At 35.9% G+C, this 20,463-nt stretch overlaps 1 protein-coding gene across 7 annotated transcripts in view; it reads right to left on the bottom strand.

Annotated features, from left to right (window-relative positions):
- MSR1 (macrophage scavenger receptor 1) overlaps nt 1-20,182 on the bottom strand; it is a 250,059-nt gene extending 229,877 nt beyond the window's left edge. For all 7 annotated transcript variants that reach the window (XM_072950374.1, XM_072950378.1, XM_072950377.1 and 4 more), the window contains exons 1-2: nt 20,098-20,182; nt 16,312-16,428 (exon numbers count right to left, since the gene is read on the bottom strand). The gene's annotated coding sequence lies outside the window, so the exon portion shown is untranslated. The remainder of the gene's footprint in view (nt 1-16,311; nt 16,429-20,097) is intronic.
- Between the last annotated feature and the right edge of the window lie 281 nt (nt 20,183-20,463).

Genomic DNA, 20,463 nt, shown 5'->3' on the forward strand with positions numbered 1-20,463 from the left:
TGTCTCAGTGACTCTTAGTATTTAATTCACATCAAATTTTTAAAACATCCTGGTATTTACATTAGATAACACATAAGAATAAGGCTTCTGAATATTTTGAAAGAGAAAACATATTTACCTTGCTCATCCTACAGGTGAGTATGTCCTGTCTGGTTTGGGGCAATGCAAGACACAACCCTCTCCCAAGTATGAATGACATTCTAAACTCTACCCAACTCACACTTGTAGTGATAGCAGCCAAGGCAAGATTCCCAACAACATCATATTAAAATTTCTATAATCTTCAGAATTAATAGTAAGGCTATGATATGCAAAACATACTATATTTTTGAGTGGGCATGCAGATGGAAGTTTTATTTCTTCTTACTCCTACTTTCTCTTCTTTTAAAATTTACTTCCCTTCTGGTCGCCAACTTAATTTTTCAACAACCAAAGGTCAACAGCCAAACCGAAACTGGGAAAACTGGTTACCCGGGGCTCTATGGAACTCTTTCTTCATGCAGAGTCCCAATGATAGAAATAAGACATTTGTTGTTTTGCCAAATAGCTATTCAGAAGGAGAATATTTACCAGTATTGATCAAGTCTGGTGGCCCCCAAATCATTGGCACTACTTATAAGTTTATCATTTCCAGTCTCAGCCATCTATTTTGCACAGCTGACTCTCTGGCCCATTATTTACAAAGAATTTTTGAGAATGTTGAGCCTCTCCTTTGGTTGCAAGTGGAATCTACCTAATTTAATCTCTCCTAAATTCCCACAAAAATATAAACAGTCATTTACTCCCACCGATGTAAACACAGAAGCACACACAAACACACTCACACACATCACAAAATGCTTCAAAAATTAAGATTACTAGCTTTCCTAATATTCCTTCAGCCAATGTCCAGAAGAAATTTCTCATACTGTGGAAAATGGTAATAATATTAGTAGACAACACATATTTTTCAGGAAAGGAGAGCAAATCTGTGAATGTTTAAGGGAAAACACAGGTAGATTATTCTCTGACAATAATCATAGCACTATATATTTTTAAAATTCGTCCCCGAAGGCAGAGGAAACAAAAGCAAAGATAAACAAATGAGACCTAATTAAACTTAAAGCTTTTGCATCAACAAAAACAAAAAAGACAACCTACTGAATGGGAGAAAATATTTGCAAGTGTTAAGGGGTTTGTATCCAAAATATATAAACAGGTCATACAATTCAATATCAAAACAACAACAACAACCAGAGTTAAAAAATGGGCAGATACCAGATGATATCACTTATATGTGGAATCTAAAAAAAGATAAAAGGAGACTCTAATGAACTCATCTACAAAACAGAAACAGACTCACAGACATAGTAAACAAGCTTATGGTTACCAGGGGAAAGGGAATGCAAAGGGATAAATTGGGAGCTTGAGATTTGCAAATATTAACTAGTATATATAAAACAGATAAACAAGTTTCTACTCTATAGCAGAAGTCAATAACTTATAATATCATGCAATGAAAAAGAATATGAAAAGGAATATATGTATGTGTATGTATGACTGAAAAATGATGCTATACACAAGAAACTGACACTACACTGTAAATTGAATATACTTCAATTTAAAAAAAAAAAACAAAAACAAAGCCAGACTGTAATTAGGAGCCTCTAAGATGCCTCCCAATGACCCCACTCCCTAGAAGTCCTGTCTCCCTTGTGAAATCTTCTCCCCTGGATTGTGAGCTGAACCTTGTGACTCACAGTGAATGAACAGGATGCAGCACAATAACAGGACCTCATTTCTTAGATCAGGCTTTTACTTCTTTCAGGGGATGTCTTCTTGCTCTCTTAACTGCCTGCTCAGAAGAAAGCCATCTGCTGTATTTTCAGTGGTCTTATGCAGAGGCCCTCATGGCAAGAAATGAACGAAGAAAGCCCTCCAGCTAATATTCAGCAAAGACCTAATGTCCAACAGCAGCCATGCAAGTGAATGTGGAAATGGGTCTTTTGCGACCTGCCAAGAAACAGGTAAATCATCTTGAAAGCAACTCTCCACCAGCTGGAGTTTGAAATAACCAAGCCCTGGCCACCAGCTAGATTTCAGCCTTGTGAGGGTCCTTGAGCCAAAAGCATGCAACCAAGCCACTCAGTCAATGGTATTTTTGTGACAGCATCCCAAATTTACTAAGATACTTCTATAGCTGTTTGTGTGTGTTTGTGTATCATTTATTAACTTGTAACCTCTTGAATTACTTGTAACTTGTAAACATTTTAATGTATACAGACCAATTATGGAGAGTTCTCTGCAATCATTCTGTTAAATTATATTCCTCCCTTTATTCTGATACCACGTTTTCTTCTATATTCTTTTGTTAATCCTGTGGGGTTTTTTTTAAACAACTTTGTGATTCTTTATGAGAACACTTACACTCTTCTTTCAGCAAGAGAGACATCAACTTGCATTTTCGGTGCACATAATTGGCCACCATTTCTTACACACATTGTGTGACATCCATGACCCTTCACTGTCCTAAATGCCTGGGCAGATTAACCACAGATGATTCTGCATCTTTGCCTATCAGCTGCACAAACTGGCTGGTTGCTGTGCCCAGTTCTGTTATAGTCCAAGACTATCCTGAAAAATATTGCCTTCATCTGCTTAGCAACTCCCCACCACCTGCTGATGGCCTTTCTTGCTCTGTAGTGATAGTGACTTCTGACTTGCCACAGGCACAGAACCTGCATATTTTCCAAAAACCACCTTGCACGAAAGTGTGCACCCCCCACCACTCTTACTGGGTTGTCTTTCTGAGCAGCAATGTGTTACGCACAAACAAAGGGTTAAGTCCTTTATGTGTATACATTTTCATAAAGAATAATTAATGTGACACAAAAGCGTGTTCTAGTTATTTTTAAAATTGGCACATTATAAATGCTAGGCGCCTTCCAACTTGGCAATTAGGTTACACAAATTAAATCATGAATCTTATATTTTACATCAATTTCATTCTCCATAGGGAATGTTAAAATTGACATTAAGACAAACAGAAAAGAGTACTTGGGGCAGCAAATGGAACAAGCACCTTGTATTGTACACTCCTCTAATGGCGACTGAAACATCACTTACAAAGATGTTTGACGGGAGGGATCTTACATTCTGGAACAAGTTAGTTGAGAAAAAAGATCATGGAATCATACACACGCGTGTGTATATATATAGATAGATACACATACACGTATACATATACATATACATACACACACACACATATACACATATACATATATATGGCTAGATAAGACGGACAGAGAGATAATTACAGTAGGAAAGATGAACATCTGTCCCTGTCCTTTCAAGTGGTTTCAAAATGAATGTAAGTTTCATAAATCTGAAGGAAAGTAAATGTGCCTGGTGAACTCTTGAGATTTGTTCTTGAACATCCCTGAAGGTGAAATGTCTCCAAATCCCACATCCCACCTTCCAGGGCAGGGCAAGCTTGCTCGTGTGGCATGAGGCTGGGTAACGGAGGCAGTGTGGTAAGAGAGAGGACAGACACTCTCCGCTCAGGTCCCCGCTTCCAAAGGAACGTCCCGATCCCAAGATGAGTCAAATGCAGGCTCGACTGGCCTTGGTTTGGGAGCTTGGAGTCAGTCCATCATGTTTCTCAGATAAAATGGGCTTCATTTCACCTGAGAGGTGGGACTGGCCTGCAGGTTCCCAGCAGTAAGACCCTCTGAAACTCTCTGGCAATGGCGTGTAGCAGTGAAAACAATCCATTTCTTGGCTTTCACTGGATTCCCTCAATATTTGGACCATTAATGCTACACAAGAGGAATAACATGTTTAATAACCCATAAAACCTTCTTGCAGGAGCATCGCTTTAATAGCGCACATTTTGAATGTTCCTTCTCCTTTGTATGTTTAGTCACACCCCCACAGTAACACTGCATTTCTACTATAATGATTTGTGTATATGTCTATCCCAGGTGAGAGACTGCAAACTCTCAGGCATGAACTACATCTCATTTATCTTTCTATTCCTGACGCCTAGTCTCTTCATACCTAGAAGAGCAGGGACCTAATATTTCTGTAAATAAAAGCACCAACAAATGCCTATCGAATACAGGCAAACATGACTGTGTAGAGACTCATATACACATGTACACACTTTGCACATATTAATGTTTCTGCAATTAATAATATTAATATAATATCTATTTGGTGGTGTTTATTTTCAAAAAGTTGGTTTTAAATAGGTGATAGTTTATGCCCAGTATAGTCAATATAAACACATACAATTGGGGGAAAGAAATGATATAGCTATTAAACATTTTCATTTTGAAATTTTATAAATTTGAGTGACACTTTTTTTGCACATTTGCTTAATTACAAATGACAGCACATTCTATGATAACTGACAAAATGTAAAATTAGAAAGATTCACAAATCATCTACTATTAAAGTTGAAGATAATATAAATCTGATCAACTTGAAGGGATTTTTTTCAGGCCAAAAAAAAATGCAAATAGGTAATTAAATAAAGATAAATTGCAGGTACCAACAGTCTTAAATTTATAGGTGTATATAAATATTTTTAAAGTTTCAGGAACAATGTTAAAAATTATCTAAGAAGTTCCACTGGAGTCATTTTTCCAGTGTTTAAGATACATTGTGTATGAATTATTCAAATATAAACTTTTATAATGTGTTATATTTTTCACATTATCGAATTTCCTTATTGGTGTGAACAAACAACACGTCTCCTTTTCCTACTACACTTCTTCACTCAAAACATAATTTCTTATTCTAATAATTTGTTCATAGAGTAGTTATTAATGAGTTTCATTATAATGTCATAAAGCAAATATGAAACTTTTAATTTTGTACATATGAGTCTAACTATATTTATATACATACATCAGAAATACGCATCATGGAGTTATTTCTAAACAATAAACATGGAAATCATATTAAAAGGAAAACAAAACTTATGAAACTCTCTAAAGGACAAAGTAAAATCCAGATTAAATTCATAGTTTATGTATTTGAAAGTAATAAAAAGTATAGCTAGACAGAATATTAAGAAAAATTTTCCATTTAGTTTTTACTGTGTCAATAAAAAGCAAATTTTTCATACTTAATTACTTTTATGGCATTCTAATTCATTAGATGATTTTAAATTATGGGAAATAAATAGTATTAATTATATAGTAATCATGTATTTTCCCATTTTTTGTGCATAGTGTGCTTTAACAACCTCATTTCTTTTTCACTAAGAATATTCAAATAGACTCCTACCCAGAGATATGGTTATTACCTAAGTTAATGTCATGAACCCATGGAATCTTATTAATTCTTAATTTTGATTTTGTTTCAGAAATGATGATAAAAGTAATCTAAGTAAATGAAACATAATGCATTCTTCTCCTAAGCTGGAGAGCCCTGGACACCCCCATTCTCTCAAATCCCCGTTTGGAAATCCTTTTTTTCCTTTCAAGATTCAGCTCATATACCACCTCTTTCCTGAAGCCTTTTCTACCTCTTCCCCATCTTCCCTGATCTTAGTGGTTCCTTCCTCTACATGCTAATGTCAGTTAACTGGACTTCCAGTTAGCATTTTGCTTTCTTCTTTGTGTTGTGGTTTCCATCTCTCTTTACCATTAGATGGCAAACCCAAAACGTCAGGAGTAAGTCTCTTCTGTGTTCTCCCACACTTATCACACAGTGTTACATGAAATTTATACACTGAAGATCTGCTGGATCCTTACTGCTATTCTGCCATCTGCCTTGAGGAAGATAGCATAAATTGTGCAGATGACTTTGAGTAACATAGAAGAAAATTAAAACAAAGCCCCTACTTGAGAAGTCTATATACTGTTCTTCTTCAGTGCAAGAGATCGGAGATAGAGTTGACAATATCATTATAAGCTTCATTTAAAACAAAGATAGGATTCTGATGCTAATTACATGTTAACTGAAAAAGCCACTGTACTAAACTCTATCTACACTGTGATTAAAACTGTAAAATACTTATATACACTGAAAGGGTTTGTAATATAAAATTAAAAGCCAATGGGTCACTATAATTGTTACTGACTTTTTCTTGACTGTTCAAATGTGTTTGTTACACAGTTACATAAAATATTTACATAGTCATTAAGTAAGTGTCCAGAGGAGTCTAGGCATCCATAGACACCTATCTCCCCAGAGTACTATCTCTAGATTATCCCTAGACTTAACAATTTGGGAATGTCAGGTTCACGTTAAAAGATTACATAGGTACAACATGTTTTTTTCCTGGCATTTTTAGGACCTCACATATTATAGTACCAGGACTTTTTTTTTTTTCCTGATTTCAAAACTATCTCTAATGTAGCCAAATCCTTATAAAACACAGCCAGCATATTACAGGTGGAAAACAACTGTGCCATATTCCCTATCAATGAGATCCTAAATTTGATTTTTCCTGTTTGGGTAAATCTTCTAAACACAAATTACCTGGCTTTTAATATACAATATATGGTACATGACCAAGGCTTTGTAGGAACATCTCTTTAACATTAATGAACATGTAATTAACATTACATAATTGTATTTCAGACATAATGATCTCAAAAATTATAATCTGATCTCTTGCAGTAAATTAAACCCAATCTATCAACGAGTATCCCAAGATAACAATGATATTTAGATCTAAAAAAAAAAATCACATATTTCCTATGGGCATATAGTTATTAACATTAGAAATGCTTGAAAGGAAAAGAAAGAAGAAAGTCAAAAAAGTAAATTGGGATGCTAACCACAACTAAAATACGCCAAGTAAGAAATGTGCAAAGGGCCCAATAAGTGTAGCAAATGAGATTAACACTATTTGCAGATAACAAAATTAACTGAAGTTGGAAGCACCAAGTCTCAATCTATAGTATAGATTTCTTTATTTAGGAAGGAAGTGTGGCATAATGGATCAAAACAGACCATTAATCAAAAACTTTGGCTGCCTACATAGTAATAAATTAAGATTGTTGTGTTTTAGCATATGGTTACCTAAATGACTCGGCATTTTATTTTTCCAAAATTGTTACCACAAAACACTGCCGTACCACGATGCCTTGGCAGCAGCAGTAGATATACTGCTATTTTCTTCACCACCAGAGTAAAGGTCAGATAATTTAGGGAAACTGATTTTGGGCTCTGTTGTAACTGGTTAATTCACAGGTAAAAAGGGAACACAAAACATAAATTTCCTGGGGATGCAGTGTCAATGAAGTTGTCACAGGGCTGAGTGGGTGACATTCTTATTTTTAAAAAGTACAAAGTTTCAAAACATGCATCTCTACCTGAGAAAACGTGCTAGCCAAAGTGATTTTCTTCACCTGTAAAACAGGGGCTACAAAGCTTATCATCCAGGGGTGCTGAGAAGAAAAATGAGCCATCAGACTCTATAAGATTATTTCTTGGTTTTTATTTTTGTTGTTGTTGTTCAAAATAGGTAATGCGGAAACCAATACGAACTCTTTTTGAAAACACATTAATCTTGGTCGCAGGGTCACAAGGTTGGCTTTAAGAAAAGTCAAACAGAGACCTTCCCATTCAAGACAGAACACAGTGGCTACTTAAGGCTTCTGAACTCAAGCTCGATTTCTGAGGCCTGCTTCACTTTCCCTGTAAACCTGTATATACCTGTCTGATAGCAGAAGTTTTTACCTCCTCATATTCCCATCAGGGATCCTAATGTTCATCTCTCTCTTTTTTAGCTCTGCTAGGGTTCTGATGAATTAAAGCATTAAGCATTTGGAAATTCTTTCAGTCTACAAATATTCATCGACTGTCACTTCGTACCAGCCACAGTGGCAAACAAAGCCAATTCGTGAAGCTTACAGTCAAATGTGGAGACAGATTTAAACAAATAATAACAAAAAATGTGCTGAGTGCAATCAAACAGTAATAAAAGATGCCATATTTTAGGAGTCTAAACACTGCTGCCTTAAACTCTGGCAATTTCCCTGGGCACCCACGTAGCTTTATTTGACCTTCCAACATAAGCTAGTGGTCATCAACAGAGAAGACCTTCTTCAGCGTGAGTTTAGAAATGTGTGGGGCAACTTTTGGTGTCAAAGTGATTAGACAGTTTTCAACAAGGGATACAATGATGTTTTCATTGGATTGGAAACTGAGATTGTGACCAGATAAATATTCAGGGAAAGATATTATGGTGTTAGAAGTGACTGATTCTCACTAATAGGAAAAACAGGATTGCTGCTCCGTAATTGGATCTAAGAAGTGTACCGATAGATCCTACATGTACCCTGCTTGTCCCACCATGGACAGGGGTGGAGGTTAATTACTACTTTTATAACTCTCTAAAGATAGGACTATCTAAAGCTTAGAACACCTCACTGGTAAAAGGACAAAATTCAGCTCAGTGCTCTGCCAGAGTAAATGGGTAATGTGAAAAATGTAGCATTTAATTATCCTTCTATACAAAATTTAAAGAAGATTTAAATCTTTAAATTTTGTAATGTGGTTTCTTTGTAATCAGTAGCATGGTTATGTAATCCTAGATAACCAAGGAACAGGAAAATGGAATTTAGTATGCCAAGATAAAGAAACCTACTGTTTCTGATTCAGTTTTTTTCTGATTCAATATTCTGATTCAGTCATTCACAAAAATAGGATTAAACAGTCCTATAAGCCAAGATACTGTATTGAAAAAATACTTTCAAACTCTATCATATCAGAGTTTGGCAGACACAGCTCATAGGTTCTCCCGTTGTTCAACTGCATCAAGGTTTAGACAGCTACTGGAGTTGGACAGAGGAGAAAATGCTAATATGAGGTAGAGAAAACTTGCTCTTTTCAGATCAAGGTGATTACTATAGTAATATGGTATCAAAGCAAAGGGCTATCTCTACACATATTTTCCTACTTCTTTCTTCGGGACTGGGCTCACACAGCAGGGGAGTACATTAGATACTTTGAGAACAGCAACAAGGACAGACTTTACTGCGTCCCAGGTAAGGAACATGCCTCCGTAGAATAAACTAGGTAGCCCAGTGTGGTCATGCGCAGTGCCTCAGGCACTGGATTTCAGCTCTCAGAGCCCTGTGAGGCAACAAGCTGTTTCATGAGCCAGCGGGCCAGTCATGCGCTGTGTCAGCACAATGTGAGGTAGCTCCTTACAGCTGGGCCACCAGGTCATGACAGAACAGAAGATAAACAGGACCCCAGTGTGTGCAAGTCAGTGGGAGCCAAGATGAAGCCAAGTTAACTAACATTTTCTGTAAGGCTAATAGTGGACCAAAAGAACAAAAAAAAAAGACAGTGATCACTGGTTACAAACTGTAGGACCAGGAATATCCAGTAGAACAAGAAACTTCATTCTAGAGAGTCATGGAAATCAACTTGTATATTCCACACCAGTAGGAGGCCAGAGTGCTACTCCTTATCTTGTCTCCTTTCCCAAACTGGAAGCATCCAAACTCCTTTTTTCTTCCCTTGATTTTACACTTTACTAAGATAATAGATTTTTTTTAATTAAAGTATAGTTGATTTATAATATATTAATTTCTGGCATACAGCATAGTGATTTATTTATACATCCTATGATCCAGCAACCCCACTCTTAGGCATATACCAGGAGGGAATTCTAATTTGAAAAGACAGGTGCATCCCAATGTTCAAAGCAGCACTATTTACAGTAGCTAAGACATGGACCCAACCTAAATGGCCATCAACAGATGACTGGATAAAGAAAATGTATATACAGACATTTTTTAAAATCTGAAACAATTTTAGAAAAGGTCCTAAAGACTGATAGCTTTAATATTCTGAACTGATTTTCTAACAAAGAGCAGTTTTGCATTTGTTTTGGTTGTTTTTATTAAATCCTATGCCTTGACAGAAATCTGCAATCAAAGTCAATTTCAGCAATAACAGAGCAGTGAATTCAGAACACCTTCACAGTCTCCTAAATACAAGCTACAAAAATAACTTTAAATTTGTCTTGAGAAAGAACATGTACTTTAGACTGTTTGCAAGATAGGAGAAGACAAATTTAGTAGTTGACTGTCACGGGGGGGTAGAAAATAGTTAAACTATCTAAAAGAGCCCTACACTAAAATTTGACAGCCTTTAATTATACAGGCTGTCATTTTTAAAGAGCCCACGTGAGGAAGGAAAAAGATAACAGGCTTTGGAATTATATGGATCTGAGTTAAAATTGTGGGTTTAATACTTACTGTATATATATGCTACAATGCATATTTTTTTTCATATTTCACAAGAAACAACAATAGTCTACCAGTCATGATGTAGTTGTCATGGCTTGTATACAAGCAAGCATCAAACATGTCAGAGTCCAGAGTACCAGAACGGCTATCTCGTGGATTAGAAGGCAAATGTGGATATAACAATGAATACATTTTAACTACAGGAGCAAGTGATTGTAAGGAAGAGGTGGGATCAGTGGTGACTAGATATGTTTAGTAATAGTCACAGAGGAGAATGGTGCTACAGATTTGCAAAGCCAGCCTTAGAGTTCAACACAAAAAGCTTTGAATTGTTTTATGGATTCCTTAAGAAACACTGTTTCACTGACTTCCTGGTATTACAGAGTATTACAGAGCTACAGAGGTACATAATGTGTGGAAAAAAAATGGACATGGTTTATTCTGCATCAAAAGGTTAATTCAGTAGGCAAAACATTATCTGACATTCATCCAGAAATGTTCTCCTAGGGTAGTCTATGCAAGCAATAGAAATAAAAGCAAGAATAAATAAATGGGACCTAATTAAACTTACAAGCTTCTGCACAGCAAAGAAAACCATAAGTGAAATAAAACAACAACCTACGGGATGGGAGAAAATTTTTGCAAATGAAACTGACAAAGGCTTGATCTCTAGAATATATAAGCAGCTCACACAACTTAATAAGAAAAAAACAAACAATCCAATCCAAAAAAGGGCAGTAGACCTAAACAAGCAATTCTCCAAGGAAGATATACAAATGATCAACAGGCACATGAAAAAATGCTCAATATCACTAATTATCAGAGAAATGCAAATCAAAACTACAATTAGGTATCACCTCACACCAGTCAGAATGGCTATCATTCAAAAGTCCACGAATGACAAATGCTGGAAAGGGTGTGGAGAAAAGGGAACCCTCCTACACTGCTGGTGGGAATGAAGTTTGGTGCAGCCATTGTGGAAAACAGTATGGAGATTCCTCAAAAGACTAGGAATAGACTTACCATATGACTCAGGAATCCCGCTCCTGGGCATATATCCAGAAGGAACTCTACTTCAAAAATGACTCCTGCACCCCAATGTTCATAGCAGCACTATTTACAATAATAGCCAAGACATGGAAACAGCCTAAATGTCCATCAACAGATGACTGGATAAAGAACATGTGGTATATTTATACAATGGAGTATGACTCAGCCATAAAAACCAACAACATAATGCCATTTGCAGCAACATGGATGCTCCTGGAGAATGTCATTCTAAGTGAAGTAAGCCAGAAAGAGAAAGAAAAATACCATCTGAGATCACTCATATGTGGAATCTAAAAAAAAAAATAAAAAAACAAAAAAACCATATATACTAAACAGAAACAGACTCATAGACATAGAATACAAACTTGTGGTTGCCAAGGGGGTGAGGGGTGGGAAGGGACAGACTGGAATTTCAAACTTGTAGAATAGATAAACAAGATTATACTGTATATAGCACAAGGAAATATATACAAGATCTTGTGGTAGCTCACTGTGGGAAAAAATGAGACAATGAATATATGTATGTTCATGTGTAACTGAAAAATTGTGCTCTACACTGGAATTTGACACAACATTGTAAAATGACTATAACTCAATAAAAAAATGTAAAAAAAAAAGGTTAATTCAGAAGAGTCAGACTCTGAATAGGAAGAAATTTTAAGATTATCTTACCCAATTCATTTCACTTACTATATTCCCTTTACATACATAAAATACAAATATATGAATATCTGTATGTCAAATTAAGCCTAAAAGAGATCCTTCAGTAAGAATACAATCCCAAGTCAGAAGAAAGTATGGTCACAGCATAATTAACAGCATCACTTTTAGTGGTAGGTAAGATAATGGTACCCCTTCCACTCAGTGCATCTTAAACTGAATTAAACAGTATATGCTTTTTTACCTTGGTCAAAAATTTGGTTTTGTCCTGCCTAAGCTTCAGTTTTCTTATTCATAGTATTTATGTGGTAATGAGAAGTCCTATATCTTTAAAAGAGCCGATCATATGTCTTCAATATACAGTTAGTACTATTATTATTATTTATCAAAATGCCCACATTTCCCATTGGATAAATAGCTGGTACCCCAAAGCAGTAAACAAAATAGATGATTACTTTTTCTCTTGCACAATTACATAGATACATCACTTATTATTCCTGGGATGGATTCTTATATTAAAAACCTTGGTGAATAGAGTCTAAAATGTTTCCCACTCTTGTATGATTGAATATCTCTACTTCAAGAAAAATGACAGTATTGTCAAAAACTACCTGAAGTAGTCACATTTTTGGTAGATAAGTTATAATTTTAACGTCAATTTTTAAAAAGTACATAAAGGCATATTTTTGTCTGTTGTTTAAAAATAAGTCTTTTTGAGTTGTTATTTATTTTCACATATTCAATAGGGAATATTGATTATAATCTAGTTATTTTTTCAGTAAGATGAATTTCAAGTTTTTCTACTATCAACCTTTGGACTTCTCTTAGTGGTAAATTTCATTTTTGTGTTCTAAACTTAGATAATCAAATTCAGTTAACGAAGCATGAGTCTAGAAAAACATACTTATTGTTGAAAACAAATACATTATAGTCACTGAACAGCACTCATAAAGGATGACAACTGGCAACATGACAACATAACATCATAGATGAAAACACCCTTTAAAGATGACAAGTTCCTCCTAGAAAAATTGGCTATCAAAAATAGGATAATTATAAATTATATGATTGTCTAGAAAGAACTCATAATTATATTTTCCATTCTTGCTAGCTGGCCTAGCTAGTAAGGGATGCAAAAGATGAGGAAATCATATTTATGATACAATCAAGAGTAATCTATTAATATTCCATATTAATTTATAGGTTCATATTTTATTCTCACATATTTCCCAAGAATACTTCAATTGGGTCACACATGTCACTGTGGCACACCCTGGAGATGCTCAGAATCATCTGAAGACTAAGGGTTGAATGGTCTAGCTTTTATTTGGTATAGGTGTAAGTCAGTAAAATTGGGAAACTTATTATTAATATTATATAATTTATACTCACTAGTCTAAATTCTGATGAAATTCAAATTATGCACATACCAGAAGATCCTGAATTGTCAAACTTTACACAGTTGAAGTAATTTTAACAATCATGAGGAGATGCAGCAAAACCTGTCCCTGGTGTAAAGCAATGCCTGTCACTCACCCGCTGCCCCCAATTCCCCTGTGTAAATATGAAGCTATGTTCCCGTTGTGCCAGCTAGCAGACAATATGAAAATAACCCAGGTAGCCTTTGATACATTTCAAGCTGGAAAAGAGAGCATGTTGCTGTGGCAAAGAAGAGATGGAAAGAAACATATTCTTTTTTAAAAACAGATTCATACCATGCTTTTATTTTCCTTTTTTAAAACTAATTCTCACAGTTTCACTATAGAAAAATCAAATGTGTAGTAGAAAAAATAATGGTAAAAAGAAAGGAGAATAAAGAACCACCATCTGCAGATGATGTCTTTTATAATCTTCTTTGTCTACTATTTTTTTAAAGCTACCAATATGAGAATAGTTTTTCATGATTTCTGTAATAGGGTTTATTGACTGTTGAGTCATCATATATGTATCAGTGAAGGATAAACATAAAGCAGCCATTCCTATTAAGATTCACCTCAACTCATAGCAATCGGGGCCCAATTGTCGGTCAGCAATTTTATGCACATTTAGGAAGAACATTCCTCAGAGATTATGGTGACAGCTTTTACATTACCAAAGCCAAGGCTGGATCAGGGTTGGTTTCCATAATAACAAGCTGATATTTGTTGAGGATTTTTAATGGGAAGACCAAGTATTATTCTAAACACTTCACATGTATTGTTTTTTTCCCTCAAAACAATCTTTAAATAATTTCCTAATGACCTATTAGGATGCTCAAAGAGCCAAAAGAAACCATGAACAAGGAACTAAAGGATAACTCTCAAAAAACAGACAATGTGAGTAAAGAGCTAGAAAATATAAAAAGGAATCAAATAGAAATTCTGGAGCTGAAAAGTACTATGAGGAAACTGATGCACAGAGATGACCCCTCTGGTAGAAGATAGAGCCAAAATTTGAACCTGCACAGAGTTCATGGTCTGCTCATCCTGTCAACCTGACTCTGCAAAAGAGCCCACTGGATGTCGGGTTCCCTCTGGTCCCATCACCTGCACTGGGCGGCCCCACTGCCAGACTTTAACAGTGTGAAAGAATCCTTCTTTAAAGCTCTTGCCCTGGAAATGCCAGTCAAAGGATCATCCTAGCGAAGAGTTTCAACAGCTGCTTAAGATATGAGAAAAAATTTAAACAGACTACAAACAGATAAATGAAATTTAGTACAAGAAAAAGACATTTTGCCTAAAACATTAAATTTCAAAAAGCTTTTACAACCCAGTATTTAGTAGAATAGAGGCCTAAAAACTTCTCAAAACACTGATTTTAGAAATCTAAGAATATTAAGAAAAGCTGTAAGACAGTATATATCCTACCCATTCAAAACTCTTAGATGCATTCATTGAACAGAGTCTAACTGGAAACAAAGAAAGGAAATAATCATTATTTTAGATGTATAATTCTATAATATAAATTAAAAGAATTTTATAGATATACTACCATAGAAATAGTTAATGAATTTTTTTCATTATTAGATGTAGTCGTCTTTAACGAAAAATAGTCTATTTGCTACCTAGAAACATTATGCTACCTAAGAAAAATAGACAAAAACTTCCTGCCCACAAATTATAAAATTTTGCATAAGATATTAAAACACATTATAATAACTGGAGAGACAGTCTGTGTGTGAAGATAAGACACTGTAATAAAAGACACCTGTTTTTGGAGGACCTTGTGCATGCTAAGCATGCATTCTACCACTGCAGTATATCCACCCCTCAAGACACAGAAATAAACATGTTAGTTCAATGCAAATTGACTTACATATTTAGTGCAACTCCAATAAAAATACCAATACAATTCTTTAGTTACTTGATACTATAATTTAAAAATTTATTTGAGACCCCATGGTCAATAATTACCAATATAGTCCTTAAGAAGCTTTACCCAGGTTTACTATATAGCTATAGTAATTGTATAGAACCACCAAACAGATACAACCTGTATGGAGACCTGATATATAAGATATTATGGACTATAGAAAAAGAAGGAAGTTTTAAATAATTAATGCTGAGAGAATTGGTCATCCACATGGGACAAATACTACTCACGGGAATGGAACCCTATCCTACAGTATGCATTAGGATGGGAAGGCATAAAAGAAATACGTGAAATTTTTGGAATGTTCTTATGCCTTTGGCATAGTGAAGGAGTTCATAAACAGACAAAAATAATAATTATATTAACAATGCTTAAAACTTCACACTGTGAAATTTTAAAAAGAAATCTGTTCATTAAAGGATACTTTTTAAAAGTAAAAACAGAAATCAAAAATTAGGAAAAGGTACTTGCAGAGTTAATATCAACAAAGAATTAATAATAAGAATACATGAAGTTCTCCATCAAACCAACAAATAGATGACCCAATGGAAAGGTGGGGCAAGAGACACGAATAGACACTTCCACAGAAAAAGAAACACAAATGGTCAGTAAGTACATGAAGATACGTTCAATCTATTACTAATTAGAGAAATCCAAGTTAAAACCAAAATGAGATAATGAGATATAATTTTACACTAAACAGAACAGCAAAAATGTGAAAATCAAAGTTAGATCATACCAAATATTGGTGAGAAGGGGAGCACAATCAAAACTCTTACAGTTTGTGGCTATGTAAATTTATGTGGCAAGCTGTGTGTGTAGTTGGGTGGATCTGTATTGTCGACTTAGCTATACCAGAATTATGTTTTCCAGCATCTCCTTGCATGTTCTGAGTTAATGCAGGCCACAGGAGAGCATCTGTGCAAGAGTTGGTAGGCAGAAGTGAAGCAGCAGCTATGATCTTTCATGCTGAAAGAGCAGTTCAGAACACCCAGCACTGATACAGTGACATCCTGCCACCACCCCTTACCCGCTGGCTCACCAGGGTGGTGTGGGACACCCATCAGCCTGCAGCTCCTACAGCTCCCATGGCTCCTGCAGGATTCTTGTTGGGGCAAGTGCTTGGTTAGAAGATATTCTCATAATCAAAGCTGAAGTCCTGGAGACAGAAAGACAGAGGCTTCAGTTTATCTTCAGGGGTTCCAGTTGTTCGTCCTCTACCCTACCTTAACTTCATCTTCCCTTCCTGACTGCCTGCCCTGCTGACTTTAGCCACTGATACCAGACACAAAACAACAGCTTTATAAGACTGTTTAACGAGTTCCCACAAATGCCTAAGGTTAAACATTTAAAATAAATATCCTAGTATATGTATTATGTCATCTGTAGGATTTTGTTTCTTTGATTTAACCTTGATTGTTTCAGCTGATTATGAAATGGAGATAATACAAGTTGTAGCCAGAATGGCTTAAATCTCATTATTAATGGAAAAATATCTACTTTTTTTTTCTGTTACATCTACTTAAGGACAAAGTAAAACACAAAATTCATCATTTATTTATAATTTATGCTTAATGTCTATGTACTTTCTTTCTATTGCCCTTTACTCAGATAAAATTTATCATTGACAGGAGGCATAATTCTCAGTAATGCTAGGCGCTCCCTCCCAGAAAAGTGGATGTCACTAACAAAGGTGAAGTATTCAGGGAACCTGGGGCAGATTTAGCTGTCACCTGACAGCTATGGAGACTTCGTGCAGAGACCCAAGGATTGATCGAGAAGCAACATCCTGAGAAGAAATCAAAGCCAGGCAGAGAGTCTGACACCCAAAGGCCATCTAAAAGAGTTAACTAAATAAGAAGAACACAGGTGAGACAAAGGGATTTAAAAGGAGGAGCAAGGAAAGAAAAAGAGTGTACACTGGAAGGTGAGGACAGCCTGGAGGAATCCTCTGAGAGAAGGAAGCCAGCTGTAGCTTGTAAGGGCAATGAAAGCAAGTTACAGTTGTGATTTTCCATTTTTCCATTTTTTTTTTCTCTTAAAGCCCCTCTACACTTTACAGATACCACAGATTTGGGGGGACCCCAAGAATATGTTGATCTGAGGAGAGTATTACAATTTTACTACTTCAGAGATAGAAACAGATCAGTTAAGTTATTAATAGTTACATACATAAACCTCACATATCTGGATCTCAGTGTTTTGAACAATGTACTGATTATATCCTAGTATGCTAGCATTTTGCTAAAATAGACAGCCATTAATAAATGAGCAATTGCTTATAATGTTGCAATGTATTAAAATATTATTTACCATTGGTAAAATAAGAAGCAATCACATGAATGTCTAATTCCAATATATTTTGAAATATTTCTATTAGAAACATTAATAAATATTACAATGATTCCAACTCTTCAACAAAAAAGAACAAATATGTAACTAATACAAAAGTGTACTGACCTCAATACAAAAATGTAGTTAGACTGAAATTTCTTTTTCTTTTTAAATTTTCAACTTTTTCTTCAACTTTTTTTCTCCATATTCATTGTTCTTTCTGTTTTGATCAAAAATTGTTCTTAAAATTCAGTTTCTGACAATCAAAATTTTGCATTGTATTTTAAATTTAATATAGAGCTGCTTTTCTTACTTCTATGATTTTTTTTTATTAAGAGAGCTGCTTTTATTAATGTTTATAATTTTAAGGACTCTAAACAGTCCTAGACTATTCGAGCTAGGATAGCAAAATGATAGTGGGTTAATTATCTCAAATTTTTGTGATTTTAAACAATCTTAATGTCAAGTATAATATTAAAAAGCATATAAAAATAGTTTTCTATGAGAATCATTCCAAAAATGTCATTTCTAATGATAAACCTTTACATCCTCCAGTCTATAATTCCACAGTCTTTACTAAACAAAACTTTGAATATTAGAGAAAGGTCTATTGTCCATTCTGGTGAACAAACAGAACCAGAAACTCAACTTTAGGAGGACAAGATATAAGAATAATTTTTTTAAATACTCAGGGGAAAGAATTTGCTGTAACTGGGAAATAAATATCTGTTAATCTTCCTATTTTTGTGTCTAAACAATGATTACTTAGACCTTTGCATTCTTAAAAGCATTTGTAACCTATAGCTTGTCATAATTCCAAAAGTTCTATAATGAAAATTTGTGACTTTGGGTTTGACCATAACTTAATCAAGATTAAATGAATGCTCTATGGCTTATAATAAAGTAGATCCAGTGTCTATCACCTTTTCTAAATAGTTCATTGGTTAGATTTTACACTGGATTAAATTCCTGGCTTTCACAGGAAAACTTCTCAAGTCTTAACTCCTGCAATTTATAGGACAAAAACCAATACAGGTGCTCTTATTAATGGTCTCACGATGAGAAATCCAGAATATCTGGAACAGGGGACACAAGAATCCCACATTCAAGGGTGCTGATCTTTGGCTTCCAACATCTTCGGGCTTCTTAATTGTAACTGATCTTATACCACTCACTCCCCTTATAAGCTGCAGTATTTATTGGATTAGAATCCTGTGCATTGCAGAAATGTTTAACTCCCTAACTTTTTCACACCGCAGGAACTTAACCACCACACGACAGTGCAACTAATTCACTTTCACAGCTTTAAACATTACTATAATTCTGGTAGTATAAATGTTACAGAATTTCAGTGATAGTTGAAAGCAATCATCTGTTTAAACCCTCTCACTTTTTCATGAGGGAGTTAAGGACCCGCCAAAATGTAAACACTGAGCCCAAAGTCATAGACCTAAATAAAAAATCTGAACTATGACAGGTATGTGATTCCAGGCTTAGATTATTGTGCAGTTGGTCCTAGAAGCACAGAATTGTAGAGCAGAAAAAGCATCTAATTCAATCCCTTTGTTTCACAGATGAGCAAACTGGGCTACGGTGGTTCCCAGGTTTGCTTCATCGAGTATGATTATTCACAGCGTTTGTCAAATAGTCTCTAAAAGCCTGAAAATGTTTCCTATGCTTCCACATAGAAGTAGAAAGCACTGCCTCTATTTATATTCCTTGAGGAATCTCTTGTTCTGGTAGTTGTTATTGCTTTTCTATACTTTGAAGCCCAAATAATAAACTCACAAGGTATATGTTCAAAAGCTACTTTCTAATATCAAAATAGTAACTCACTTGGCCAAACCTTACTTATTGAACCAGGCATTTTGTAATCGGGGCTCCTCTAGGTTCAAGAATAAGTGCTGTACACCAGAAATAAACACATTATAATTCACTGTAATTCAATTAAAAAAAAATAATAAACAAAGAATGAGACATAGAGGGAAAGCAGTTTTCATTATAGAAAGGGAGACAGATGAGCCAAAACCTAACTACCAAGCAAAGCAAGCAAAATGCATACAATTATCCCAAGTATTCGTAAATGCTCTGACTGAAATTCTAAACCCAAACGCTGAGTCAGACTTCTTTCTAATCCGAAAGAGTTAACTAAAAAGCAATTATTAATAAGTGGCCCAATAAACGGGGAGTTTCAAGACAGATTTCCGTAACAATTCATTTAGACTACCAACAACTGCAAGAGGGGCCATGTTATTTGAGTTCATTTTTAAAACTAAATCGTTTATTTTCTATCAACTTTATTTTCTCTCAGGGTCAAAGGGCCTGTGGAAGAACAACTTAAACCTACTCCGTGGGAGCTTCCACACGTCGGAGCCGCGGGAGCCGCGGACCAGCCTTGGCAGGACGCCGCCGGAGGGGTGCGGGGGGGCCAGCCCACCTCAGGCGACCTCGGGCTGAGGGGCAGTAAACCAGGGAGCTGGAGCAGTCCACTCACCCTGAAACTCCTCGCCGGGCACAGCAGCCTGCTCTTTGTTTCCAGTCTTGTCAGGCTCTCTGCCGAAGTAGAGGCCAGGCCTGACCTTCCCGGCGCCGGCACCAAGATGGCGCCGCACATGCGCACATGCACACATGCGCACAAGCGCCCAGGCCGGCCTCATGGCGTGGGACCCGCGGAGCGAGCCCCCGCTCTGTTGCTCCGGGTGGCAACGTAGCACAGAGGAGAGTCCGCATCACACTGAGCACTGATAAGCAGGTTAACGTAAAACACTTCTGTGAGATGCGGGTGGTCAGCGCTGGAATCTGTGAAGACGGAAAGTCACGGCTTCGGGAAGGCTGCCTGGATCTGGTTACTGAAGGTTCC

Source organism: Vicugna pacos, chromosome 26, assembly GCF_048564905.1.
Source record: "Vicugna pacos chromosome 26, VicPac4, whole genome shotgun sequence".
Taxonomy (NCBI): Eukaryota; Metazoa; Chordata; class Mammalia; order Artiodactyla; family Camelidae; genus Vicugna; species Vicugna pacos.